Genomic DNA, 12,769 nt, shown 5'->3' with positions numbered 1-12,769 from the left:
TCATAAAGTAAAGTGCATACAGTAAAAGGAGTATTATGAAATAATACTGTAAAAGCATTGATATGGTTTCTTAGCCATATGATACTTTAAAATAGATAAAATATATACATACATAAAAACATTGACTAACGTACTCAACTGGTGCTTCTAAATACGCCTACCCCGGTGTACCTGACCTAAGCCTAATACGTGGGAAGGAGTAAGTAAGTAACAGTTTAAGTTTAAGTTGGTTTTACCAAGGAATCTGAATCAAGAATTCTCTTAAGGGTTTAATCAGCTCCGTACCTTGGTAATAGAATGTGGGAGGTCTTGTATCTCTCTCTCAGGACTCGATCTCCCAGCAACCCGCAAGGGTGACTGGAAACACCGGAGCTGGATTTTCTCGGCTGGAGAAAAAGACAGTGTCTTTCTCAGTGCGTCAAAGGGGAGGGGCGGCGTCCTTCGGCTCCTCGCATCAGCTGGGCTTCCGGGCAAGTAGTTCGCCGCTCTGCTCCAAACCACCGTGTGTTTGCTTAAGGCAACGTTGGTATATTTATAGCTGAAAGGTGCCGGTGTTTGACGTAAGGTTGGACATAAGGACGTCACCAAGAACTAACAGTTCTTTCTGAATCTAGGAGATCTTGTGCAAATCAAAACAAGAGCATGGGGATTTCCCAGGCTGCTGGAGGCTTGGCTTGTTTAAAGAACGCGTTGTACTTTCTAGGAGTCTAGGGGAGTAGCCTTGCCGTATTTGGTTTCAATGGGCTATTACTAAATATGGATATGATTCTTATGTCTTTATAAGGATATTATTTATTACAACCAAATAAGGGCATAAATCGGGAATATCAAATTAGGGTCCTAGATAGAACCACAACACCCACATGTAATAATGTCCATCATTACTAAAATCGAAGCAGTATTAAACATATAACGATGCATGTGTGTTTTCCAACCCACCCCAAAATACATAATTCGCATTTGAAATGGTATATGGTAAATACACGAAAATGAGTATTGGTACTGTACGCTTTTCAAGCAGTTGTCATCATTCAGTTAAATGCATATATATATATCAGCTGAATGAATTGCGAAAATTACACATGAAATGGCTCTGAATACAGAAAAGAAGGTCGAAACCATTTCATCACATATTTATACAAATGCTGTACATGTGCTAGATGCTGAGTTAAAATATTGTCTCTAGAGTTCCTAAAATAGAAGCTCTGTTCTCTAAGAATAGTTCTACTTTAAGCAGAGTACCTTGTGCCAGAAAAAAGGTAAATATTTTGGAATTGAAAGAAAAATAATTTCGCTTTCAGGGGAAAAAATGTTCCAAATGTTTTCAGTAGCTTTTGTTTATCAAAACTGAAGGCCGAATTCAGAGTTCAGGGAACGCTGTGTGCTAAAAGTTATTCTCGTTGTTTCTAAAAGTTATTCTCGTTGTTCAGGGGAGAACATCATATCAGACAGGCTTGCAAAAAATTGGTCTACAGCATCAGGTGAAAGTTCGACCAAGTTCGAAAATGCCGAAATTGTGCATATGTGAGAATGGTTGCTATCATCGATGTCAGGATCAGCAATGCTCACGGAAGGTTGTACCTGTGTGGTGCTGCTTTCATCTCGTACTCCACTGCCACCTAATCGTAGTGGTGAAGTCTCAACGAATGCCGTCATCAGAATGGGTAGCCGCTGGGGACAACACGATGCATGAGTCGTTACAGGACCTAGCAAAGTATCGATATCCGTTGGTACTGCTGATGATAGTGTAAGACAGATGTCCAACACGCATTCTTCGCCGCATAGCATACATCGAAGCACAGGTAAGATGCAATCTTGCCAGATTGGTCTGAATGAAAGAAACCATGTTGTATTCAGATCTCTTAGCCGGGCTAATCTGAGGACTTTAGTTATGTGGTCCCGGTAGCGTATAGCTAGGATCGTTTCTCCCATTGTTGCTGGAGTCTTGTCTGTGGCTTGGCTTGCCATATCGAAGCAGAATGATCAAAAATAAAATTCCTGCTACGAGTCCCAAAAGTAGAGGCAGTCCGCCGGAGACAGAATGGACAAAATTCGGAAAGATGCCCAGAACTGTTTCAAAGGGTGTTAACAGTCCCGAAAAAACTGTCTTAAATACATGTGTGATGCCACTGGTATCAGACATGTTTAAGATTTGACTTAACATTTCTACGAAATGGACGGGGCAATTTGTTGATAATAAGAAATGTATCTCTGCCGCTGTCCTTGCAACTTGCAGTTCATATGTCGCTTTGGACGAGGTCAAAGGTACAGTTGTCTGTAAAAGAATAGACTTCATTCTGCTTAAAGTATCAATTCGAATAGAAGAGATATTAAAAAAAGGCCACAACGCAGCCTCCATGTCTGGATTGCTGTGTGGATACAATACTTGCATACAGCAAATGACCCTGGAAGTGACGGATACGAGATAGGCTTTTCCTGGCACCATGCCACACCAACTGTGGTCACTTATTAGAACATAACTGCCATTGGAAAGCTGTCTGAAAAATGGCTCTATCTGTTTTGCAGGAGTGCCATGCAGGTGACATGAAAGGTTATTTGAAGACCCTTCGCAGGCTCCATGCAAGTTAATACCTTGACACAGAAATGTACCACTTGGTGATTTTTTACAATTTTTACCACTAAGGAATACCTCCTTTTTTCCTTCACTATAACATTTGTGTGTATAAGGTAAATCCCAGGTTGATTTGATGTATCCTTTACCCAACCTTTCATACTGGCCTGCTGGTATATACTCTTGGCAATATTTAAACTGGAAAGTTGTTATCGGAATTGTAATCGTTCTGTGTATTATCCATTCAATGACCGGTCTTTCAGACATTGTCAATGGTAATCTCTCAAGTTTTTCAATGCTCAGAATCGTATAGTCTGCTCCTTTTTGTGCCAAACTGATTTGTTTATCTGTAAGGTTAAAGATAGAGAATAATGACGTTGTGTTGATTAAAAGCCATGGCACGTAGCCTGAATGCAGATTTTGCAACGTCCAGCCAAGTTGTACAATAGAACGTAATTGGGACTGACCATGTTGTAACATTAGCAAGTCCAGCTCTATTATATCAATAGCAGATGATACAATGCTGTCCAGTGAATATATTCTGGAGGACAGAGTCGTTAACCCATTGTCCACTACAGAAAGTGTTTTTTCCAAATTAATATGATGAATTTCTCGTATTTTTTCTGCTGTTTCAATTTGTGTTACTTTCCAAGCCTCGTTGTATGCAGCGTATATACCGGCCGCTATGAAACATTTTTGACGCTGTTTGCGTGGTCCCAGTATGAAATCACGCAAGTCAGCACCGCCTTTAAGTAAAGTCAAGTGTTGCTTAATTTCAGCCAGTGTCGATTTTTGTCGCCACTCAAGGCATAGTTTCCCTACACTGTATGTTGTAACTATCCCTGGATGTTGTCTCTGGGAGTATCTTGGGTCTGGCCTGTTCTGTTTAAACCCCTGTGTTTTGTTCAGGAATCTATCTTGACAGTTATTTGTGTCTGTGAGCCAGATCAACCATTTTTTCCAATCAGGATGTGTTCTGTTTTGGTATAAAATATGGGATACGTCTATCTCAACATCAGTAGTGCTGTTACTATCAGGTATTGGCTTCGGAATAGACGGTTTATTTAAGTCTTTTATCTTAGCTAGGCCAAGACAAGTAGTTTGTTGAATTGTGTCATTCAGAAATATCATTTGTTCTGGAATCATGCAGGCCCTAAATAATGCTTCTAGGCCTTGTACCTGCCAATCTTTCGAACCCCAGATGGTTTTTGTTTCAATATTGTTTTTCCAAAATTCTAAACCAAATGTAGACATTTTGTCATACATTTTTTCAGAATAAATCAATTTAGTATTTGTCAACATTGTTTTCATTCCTGTCTTATTTAACATTTTGAAATGAAACGTTTCTGGATCACTGTTGTTAAACCCTGAGAAGTATTGGAATTTCTCATAAAATGTTTTCGAGCTGGCTTTTGGCGGAGTCGGACAATGTTCCCATTTGTTATAATTAAAAAAAATTCTAGGCTGAGCAGTTTTATGCAAATAGTGATCACCAAAATGATTATAACAATATAACTCTTCATAATTTGATGAACCCTGTAAACAATCATGTTCTGTAAATTTTGCTGACATTACTAGATCTGACATCACATTATTAATGTTTTCAAAGTCCCAATCATCAGAGAAAGTACTTGGTGTCACAAAGTCACTTAAGGAAACCTTAAACTGGTGTGGATATTTCAAGAGCTCAATCGGGCCAAAAATTTCATAATCCGTTCTGTCCCATGCTACCCCACCGGGTATTGGATTGGCTGTGATGTTCACTGATGACAGTTCTCTTTTCTCGATGTGAGAGGATGTGTGAGGCTTTAGGACCAAGTTGATGTTCTGACTTGCTGTGTCCATTGTACTATATTTTCCATCAATAAATCTACCCAAACATAAAACCACGATGAGCCAAAGCAGGAGGAAAAGTACACCTAACACAATCCAAAATTCAATCCATGGTGAAATCAGATATGTTTCTTTTAGTTGGTGAAAAAGTTCAGTTACTTTGTCTTTGAAAGTTTTTGTTGCTGGCGTTTCTTCAGGCTCGCTTGGATCTTCAGAAAAGTCATCGAAATTGATGAAGTAGCCAGATGCAGTTCTGTCAATTGTTGGAATTGCTTCAGGATTTTCATTTGCTTTTGGATTTTTCCTTTTTTCATTAGCATAGTCTGAGGCTACATCGTTGTAGACAGGTGTTTCATGACGAACTGTTGCAATTTGGGTTTCAAGAGGTACTAGTTCCATGGCTTTGTTGCATAGTCCTTTTTTATTCACTGCAGGTTTATCGAATGTGATTAGTCTCTCAGTTTGAACCTCTTGGATTATAGCAAGATTTGGTCTTCTGCTATTTCTTGGGAGTCCACTGGGCCTACTACTTATTATTGGCCACATGATTGTGCTTTTACCAGGTCGATGGATACAACTCGGTTCTCCTTTTTAAGGGCGGTAGTACAACTGCTCTTGTTCCACTGACAGCTAAGACAGGTACTGCTTTTCTGTAAGAAGGCCCAAATTCCTTCTTCACCGCGATCTTTTCTCTGACCAGATCCCCAATCTTTGGAATCCAGACAGGTCTTGCTGGGACAGGTGTTTTTTCTTCAGTGGCTGTTGCTTTCAACTTTTTATTACTCAGACGTCTTCTTGTTTCATTTAAGTCCTGTAAAACAGCCAAACGATCTTTGATATCAAAGGCTTTTTCTTCTACCACTGAAGTGTGACAATCAAGATCCTGAATGTGCATTCTAGTACCGAACAATAGTTCGCAGGGAGTGAGACCTTTTAGAGAATTTCTTGGCAGATTATTAAGACTATGTTGGACACTTGTTAAATGTTTGACCCACCCATCACCCGAACCTAATACCCTCGCCGTTATAGATTGCTTTATCTCCCGTTTTTTTCTTTCCACTACCGCATTTCCCTCAGGATGGAATGGAGAAGAGTACCGCAATGCAATGCCCATGCTGGCCATGGCCTCTTTGTAAGCCCGAGAGCTAAACACAGGACCCTGGTCAGAATGTAGCATGCAAATTGCGTATATGCCGATAAAGACTCGCAAACCTTTGTATAACAGTTCTGGCGTCAGCCGAGCACTGGTGTCTACATTTTAAGTGAATCTAGTCTTAAATATTATGGGGACGCATTTCTCCGGCTGGATTTCTACGTATATATAGCCTGATGCTTTCTAATAAAGGTGTCCTGGCAGTGATCTGGTCCGGTTCACAACTGCGACCTCTGTTGCAGTTTGGACAACTCTTTGCAAATTTGTAATGTTGCAGACTCATCCCCGGCCACCAGTATTCTGATTGTAATTCTTTTAGAGATTTCACAATCTCTTGGTGCCTAAGACCCAATCACATGTGTGCCGCTTCAATCAAGAAGATTCTCCGGTTCATGTTTGGAATTACTCTATCCCCCACTCCAGGGATTTGAGCAAAAGGAACGGAGTTTGCATCAATTATGTATGTATTACTGAGTGGATAGTTCAGAGGTGATGCTGCATAGTCGCCTTTTAAAGACGCTTTTACCGCCAGCATGGTTTCTCCGTCTATGTGCTTTTTAGAACGCTTTTTTGCGGCTGCGGAAGCCGGTTGAGCTGCTTCCGCTGTGGCTTTGTCAGCCAATGAATTCCCTGCAACGTGAACGCCATCACGTTGATGACTCAGTGTATGTATCACGTGAGTCTTTTGTAGTTATTTTTGCAAAAGAACTACCTGTTCCCAAAGCTTTTTATGCTTTATTGTGGCACCTGTGTCATCTGTGTAATCATTTTGAATCAAGTTCTGCAAGCCATTATTGTAAGAACTGACGCAGAAATACGAATCGCACACTGTTAGTGTCGGGAAATCATGATCAGCATTGTGATTATTGGTCTGAATTTACCAAAGCGCCAGCGACCTTTAACAATCGCGCACGCTGCGTTGTAGGATTTTTTCTCTATATCGTAGTGTTGTACAAATCTGTCCATGTAGATTACACATGTGTACTGTTCGAGAGGCAGAATTTCGATTGGCAGAGGATATTCGTATTCATATTCTAGATTTTCTAGTTTTTTCAATATCGGGTCAAAATTGTATTTCACGTCTTCTGTAGCAAGATAATTTTCGAATTGTATCCATTTTGGATCTAATGCCACAGCAGTCAAATAGCGTGGGCTTGTTAATGCCTCAAGGGCTGATTCTGCAGTTAAAACAGTTATCTTCCTGCCTTGGGCTCTTTCTTTTGCTACAGGAGTTTGAACCGCTATTAGAATTTTTTGAGTAGAACAGAATTTCATTTCAGCTTTTGTGTACAAGTGTGAATTGTGAGCTATTGGTACCTTTTCTCCCTCATTAGAGGTTAGGTACGTGAATCCGCATCTTCCTGGGATGACTCGGGTTACAAGGTTGCATACGTTTTCGCGTGTTTGCAATTTTGTTTTAGCTAACATCTGTTTGCAATGATCTTAAAATTTCTGTGTGTTTCTGAGTCCAATTAATTTGTTTGAAATCAGGTTTTATTAATTCATAGAGAGGTTTAACCCTCTCTGCATAATTTAGAATGTATGTTCTTCCGAAATTTAGGAAACCTAGTATTGATTGTAAGTTCTTCAGCGTTTTTGGTGCTTGGAGTACAGTACACTTCTCTAAGAAGTTGTCTGCTAGGCTCTTGCCTGCACTTGATAATTCATATCCTAAAAACAGGACAGTTAGATGGGCAATTCGTGACTTTTTAAAGTTGAATTTGTAACCCTCCGCTGCAAACCCAAGTATTATGGTGTTCACTCTTTTCAAGTGAGTCTCCAGGTCATCATCTGTGAGATAGATGTCATCGACATGAGATAATGCCTCATCATCATATATTTGTAGTAACTCTGTTACCCTTGCTGAGAATAATCCTGGGCTATTCTTGAATCCCTGTGGGAGTCGACAGAAGTGTTTTTTCGACCCCATTAATGAGAAAGCGGTCAAATACCTGCTTTCAGGTGCAATGTTTTGACAAAAGAATCCATGAGAGATATCTAATGTTGTTTTATATTTTTTGCGCACGATGTTATTCATTAGTGCTGCACTGTGTGAGTTTTGTACTGCAAATGTTTTGCAACAGGAGTTTAGGTGTCTGTAGTCCAAAACTAGACAATATGAATCATCTGGCTTGGAGACCGGAAACAAAGGATTGTTCATTTGTGAGGTGCATGTACTGCAAATGTTTTGCAACAGGAGTTTAGGTGTCTGTAGTCCAAAACTAGACGATATGAATCATCTGGCTTGGAGACAGGAAACAAAGGATTGTTCATTTGTGAGGTGCATGTTTCAATCACCCCCTGGTATTCAAGTTGATCTAAGATCTCCCTGACTTTTTTTAGCTTCTTGTTTAACTGGGTTCTGCCTCTGTGCAGTAGGTTGATTTTTTAACTGGATCTTGTGAGGAGGAGAATCCTCATCCCATCCTACATGATTTTTATATAATGCATGATCTTGGGCCACTGCCCATTTTCTTGCAAGTGTGTATTTTTTATGAATTGGAATACGATTTGAGAAAGCAGGCATAATTATTTTTTCGCCATGAGGGCACTCCCTGACAAACTCTGGTGTCCAGTCTTTCTCAGCTAACATGATGTCATAGCCTTTAGAAAGGTTATCCCAAAAGAGACCCCTTACTTTCCTAGTCTTGTCCCCCTCTATACGCAATGTTATTTCGTATAATTTATGGGGTTTGCTAACCCTGCTGTCTGCAGTTTCCACCTGAATGTATTCATTCGTGTCCACTGTCTCCAGAAGATTCATCAGGATCTTGCGAGCTATGGTCACTTCTGCTGCGCTGTCTAGCAGTGTCTGAGCCCACTCTCCGTTTTTCAGTTGTGTCCTCAGTATCCTCGGCGTGTTTAATTTTAATACTGGCTATCTTCTTTCTTGGAAATTTTAATTTTTTACTTTGATGAGCAGGTTCCTTGTCTTTGGACTTGACGTGCTCTTCCTTGTGTTCTGAACGTCCTCTTCTTTCCGATTTCTGTGAGGAAGTCTGAAAAGATCGAGAGGGACGTGTATCAATATCTTGATATCTATCAGGTTTTCTCAATGTATCCCTATCTCTAAGGTTGTATCTTGTCTCAGAGGGCTCCCTCTGGGGAGACTTGTTTCCTCGGTCCGGAGATCTTTCTCTCCGTTGAGGAGACCTTCCTCTGGACTGGAATCGTTTTTCTCTGGGAATGGATTGTTTATTACCATCCCAACTCCTTTTTTTGGAGTATTCAGATTATTTTTAATAAAGGTTTTTTCAGGATTTTCAGTTAGTTGGTGTTTTACTGGTTTCCCACCCAAACTATCTCTACCTAGTTCTTCATAGGATTTTTCTATGATTCTGGCAAGTTCAAATGGTTGTTCTGCTATATCTGTTTCTTTCAATTTCTGGAGATATGTTATATCGTCAATTGCCAATTGAACTAATTCTCTATATGCCTTTGTTAATTCATTTATTTTAACTAAGAGTTCTTCGCTTGACATTTTTTGAATGTCGGATTCTGGTGTGTAGCTGGCTAGAACCGGCCACGTTGCTCCTGGTCTACCTAGTGGACCGAGCCTGGTGATGTGATTTTGATGTTTTAGGGCGCCTTTAAACCAGAGTAGGTGCTCTTGGTATGTTAATGGGATTTCAACGTCCTCGAAAAGAGCGTATTCATCCGGAGGTTCCTCTATTTTGTAATAGTGGAATTCGTGTGTTACAGCGTTTGCTGCTGGAAAGTTTATCCATGAATAGAATACCTGTCTGCCGATATTCATGGGCCTCTACCACGAATATGACTGTACCACCTTGTAGTGATACTCCATTTGCCATACGTTTTTTAGTTATAGTTCTTCTTACATTTACCGGAATGATTACAGCATTCGGGTCATTCTGTTGGAGAGTCGTGTCATCTAACAACAGTGGAGACGCTAAAGCATCTCTTTCTTCATCGCCTTCCGGCATTTTACTGACTGAAAGGTTTTTGTTGCAGATCAAGTTTCAAGGAAACAAAGATTAGGTGCACAATATTTTGGAACACTGTATCCTTCAACATTGACTAAACCAAAAACTATACATAGGAATCTCTTCCTACTAAGTTCCGGCGGATTTTAACCTTTTGCCCACTCCAGACGTCTTTTGAAGTTTTTACGGGAAAAGGGTCTGTGTGAAAAAGCACGACTGAGTTACTCTAATGTCTTGCGTTAGATTATCGCCTTACCAAACGTTGGGCGCCATGTAGTGTAGTTCCTATATTCCCAATAGGCTCTGCGCATTGGAATAATATAATCAGCAGTGTAGACGCAGGACTGAGGTCGACTAGGTCTCTACTGACTATATTAGACTTAATTAGTTTTGCCAGCTAGCTCAGAGGTCACTAGAAACTTTCTTGAATGTTCAGGAAAGAGTTAACTCTCCGGATTTAGACAAGAAGGGATTAGTTTCTGACAACCGCATAAACATGACAACTTTGCTCCCTCAGAATAAAGAGTGTATCTCTAGAGTCGTGTGAAAAAATAGACAGTTATTTCACTCAGTCAATCGTGCGTACTTAGTTTCACCAGAGTGCAGAGAAATAGAGAGACGGGCGTTTTCAATAAAAGGTGTTATTTATTGAGCAGTCTTCTTTCTCATGCAAGAGAAATGAATTGCCACAATTGCAATACTTATCATAAAGTAAAGTGCGTACAGTAAAAGGAGTATTATGAAATAATACTGTAAAAGCATTGATATGGTTTCTTAGCCATATGATACTTTAAAATAGATAAAATATATACATACATAAAAACATTGACTAACATACTCAACTGGTGCTTCTAAATACGCCTACCCCGGTGTACCTGACCTAAGCCTAATACGTGGGAAGGAGTAAGTAAGTAGCAGTTTAAGTTTAAGTTGGTTTTGCCAAGGAATCTGAATCAAGAATTCTCTTACGGGTTTAGTCAGCTCCGTACCTTGGTAATAGAATGTGGGGGGTCTTGTATCTCTCTCTCAGGACTCGATCTCCCAGCAACCCGCAAGGGTGACTGGAAACACCGGAGTCGGATTTTCTCGGCTGGAGAAAAAGACAGCGTCTTTCTCAGTGCGTCAAAGGGGAGGGGCGGCGTCCTTCGGCTCCTCGCATCAGCTGGGCTTCCGGGCAAGTAGTTAGCCGCTCTGCTCCAAACCACCGCGTGTTTGCTTAAGGCAACGTTGGTATATTTATACCTGAAAGGTGCCGGGTTTGACATAAGGTTGGACATAAGGACGTCACCAAGAACTAACAGTTCTTTCTGACTCTAGGAGTTCTTGTGCAAATCAAAACAAGAGCAGGGGGATTTCCCGGGCTGCTGGAGGCTTGGTTTGTTTAAAGAACGCGTTGTACTTTCTAGGAGTCTAGGGGAGCAGCCTTGCCGTATTTGGTTTCAATGGGCTATTACTAAATATGGATATGATTCTTATGCCTTTATAAGGGTATTATTTATTATAACCATATAAGGGCATACATCGGGAATATCGAATTAGGGTCCTAGATAGAACCACAACACCTCTTTATCTCAGATTGACTCAGGACTTGCTGTTTTTAGGAAACAACTTAAAACATGGCTGTTCCAACAATAATACGATGGTAGGCAGGGAGGGGTTTTTCTATTATGATTTTGGGGATTAGCGCCGGGACACTCTATGTGAGTATCCACGCGCTTTTTAAATGCCCAATTTCATTTCATATGGAAAACCTGCAGTCCTGATCAATATGAACTTACTTTTTATCCAATGTTCATCATACAATGTTACCTATTGATTATATTTTGGTTTCAAATTCCTTTTACCTTCTGCTCAATCCTCAGAAATTGGATCCATTTCAATTTCTGATCATGCCTCTGTTTCTTCGTCATTTGATCTCTCCCTTACCAACTCCAAACATGCCAGGTGGAGATTTCACAACTTTCTCCTATCCGACCAATCTTATATATCTGAAGCCACCTCTTTCATAAATGAATTCTTTCTGTCCAACAAAGCCAGTGATACTTCTTTCCATAATAACTGGGACGCTTTTAAGGCATCCTTTAGGGCTTTCACCATTGCATTCACTACCTAAAAAACATCAATTACTAAACTCCAATCATCTCTCTGCTCTCAAACACATTAAATCTCTAGAACACTCTTTCTTCACATCTAATTCTCCTTCACACCTTCACGACCTCATTAAGGCGAAATCTGACTTAAATAAATTAGCTACTACTGATATGTGCAATATTTTACTTAATATAAAATCCAAATATCACAGGGGTCAAAATAAAGCAGGTAAAATGTTTGGTAACTATTTAAAAATCAAAACGGAAAAGAAAACCATTGGCCCTATTCGTGACACTACTACTAATAAATGACTGATTCTGATATTGTTAATGCCTTCCAATCCAACTATCATTCTCTATATACGGAAGATACTTTCTTTGATGATCTTCCCTCTCCCCCATCTGTGCCTGATGAAAGGTCTCTTCTTGAAAAAGATATATCTCTCCAAGAGATCCTTGATGCCATTAAATCCTTGAGGGGGGGCAGGGCTCCTGGCCCTGACAGCTTTTCCATTGAGCTAATCTCTACGTTCTCCTCTATCTTTGTTCCTCCTCTACTTGAACTCTTTAATTCCTTCATCTCCAAATCAAAACCTGAGGGATCCTTTTTAGATGCCCTCGTTGTAATCATCCCTAAACTTGATAAAGACCTTACCCTTTGTCAAAATTATCGCCCAATCTCATTAATTAATTATGATTGGAAAATGTTTGTGAAAATTCTTGCTTCTAGATTTGATACCGTTATACCCCTACTAATCAAATCTGACCAATCCGGTTTTATTAGAGGTCGACTTACTTCTGCTAATGCTAGGATGTTATCTAATACGCTTGCATTGGGGATAAACTATCCTGACCCTCTAGCCGCATTATCTCTTGATGCTGAAAAAGCATTTGATCGTGTAAATTGGCCATTCATGTTCAAAACTCTTCACTGGTTTGGTTGTGGCCCTAAATTTATTTCATTTATTAAGTTGTTGTATCTTGGACTCTGTGCATCTATTGCTCTTAACAGTCTTTTATCCCCCTATTTTAACTTACATAGAGGTACCAGGCACAGTCGTCCACTTTCCCTCTTGTATTTCTTTTATGTCTTGAACCTTTCCTTGAACGCATCCGACATAACCCCCTAATAACAGGTTTTAAACATAAATCTCACAAAATGAAACAATCTACTTAT

General features: G+C 40.0%; 1 long non-coding RNA gene across 1 annotated transcript in view; it reads right to left on the bottom strand.

The window, feature by feature from the left end:
- Positions 1 to 12,769, bottom strand: part of LOC144821710 (uncharacterized) — a 362,405-nt gene that overhangs the window by 273,832 nt on the left and 75,804 nt on the right. The gene's annotated exons all lie outside the window — the stretch shown is intronic.

This window comes from Lissotriton helveticus, chromosome 2_2 (assembly GCF_964261635.1).
Source record: "Lissotriton helveticus chromosome 2_2, aLisHel1.1, whole genome shotgun sequence".
Classification (NCBI taxonomy): Eukaryota; Metazoa; Chordata; class Amphibia; order Caudata; family Salamandridae; genus Lissotriton; species Lissotriton helveticus.
The sequence above is the reverse complement of the archived record's forward strand: the minus strand, read 5'-3'. Positions and strand labels throughout refer to the sequence as shown.